Raw genomic sequence first — 1,572 nt, 5'->3', positions numbered from 1 at the left:
CATTACCTGGCATTTTATTATGTATATTTAACATTTAAACTGCAGTTATAGTATATCTACTTTCTTCTCACTTCATACCACAAGCACAAGAAATGGCAAACAATATTTGGATTATCAAGTTCACTTTCTTTATAGAACATTACAGTCCCCCATTTAATCTTAAAGTTTTGCATAAACCAGACCATGATGGAGAAGGTAAGAACAGACTCTACAATGGCGGTGTAGAATTGGACCATCATTGCCTGTGACAGATTGTGCTTCCTCAGCTCCCGCAGGAAGTACATCCTTTTTGACTGTGGAGTCGATGGTGGCCCCCACTTAAGGTCCTTGGAGATGATGGTTCCCTGGAACATAGAAGACTCCACAGATGTGACTGTGGTGTTGTTGATGGTGAGTGGGGTGAGGGGAGGGGAAGCTCTCCTAAAGTCTACAATTAATTCCACTGTCTTAAGAGCATTGAGCTCTAGGTTGTTGCGACAGCACCAGGACGCCAACTGTGACACTTACTGTTTGTAGGCCGATTCCTCCCCATCCAGATCAGTCCAATCAGGGTTGTGTCATCCGCTAACTTGAGAAGCTTGACGGAGGTGGCTGTGGAGGTGCAGTCGTTGGTGTAGAGAGGAGAGAGTACGCAGCCTTGCAGTGCTCCTATGCTGAGCGTTTGCGCATCCGAGATGTGCTTTCCCAGCCTCACATGCTGCTTCCAGCCTGTCAGGAAGCTGGTGATCCACTGACAGAGAGGTTCAGGCACAGTCAACTCGGAAAGTTTAGAGTGTAGTAGCTCTGGCACAATGGTGTTGAATCCAGAGCTAAAATCAACAAACATTATCTTCACATATGTCCCCTGGCGGTCCAGGTGCTGTGGGATGAAGTGCAGGCCCAGGTTGACTGCATCATCCACAGATCTATTGGCCCGATATGCAAACTGCAGAGGGTCCAGCAGGGAGTTTGTGATATTTTTCATCTTGGCCAGCAGAAGCCTTTCGAGTGTCTTCATGACTACAGAGGTCAGTGCGACAGGCCTGTAGTCATTAAGACAATTAATCCTTGCCTTTTTGGGTACAGGGGCAATAGTGGTGACTTTGAAGCAGGCAGGCACAGCACATGTTTTCAGGGACTGTTTAAAAATGTCTATATACCGGTGCCAGCTGATTGGCACAGAGCTTAAGAGTAGAGGGCGAAATATTGTCAGGTCCCGGAGATTTCCGGCTTTTTTGTACTCTGAAAAGCCTCTCCACCTCTTTTTATTGTTGATGATGGAGGAGTAATGTTGTGCAGTTCGGTGGGTGTGGGTGATTGGGTGTGAAGTGGTGATTGGAGGGGGGTGGGTGTAGAAGGGCCCAGTCTTTGCAGAATGAGGTCAGGGAATTGTCCTCCACTGCCTTCTGAGGCCGAGAATTCCACAGATTCACAAACCTCTGTGAAAACATTTTTCCTCGTCTCCGTTCTAAATGGCTTACCCCTTTATTCTTAAAGTGTGGCCCCTGGTTCTGGACTCCTCCAACATCGGGAGCAAGTTTTGTGCCTCTAGACTGTCCAAACCCTTAATCTATATTACTAAAACTCTGATCT

Source organism: Leucoraja erinacea, chromosome 12 (assembly GCF_028641065.1).
Source record: "Leucoraja erinacea ecotype New England chromosome 12, Leri_hhj_1, whole genome shotgun sequence".
Taxonomy (NCBI): Eukaryota; Metazoa; Chordata; class Chondrichthyes; order Rajiformes; family Rajidae; genus Leucoraja; species Leucoraja erinaceus.
This window is presented reverse-complemented; position numbering follows the sequence as displayed.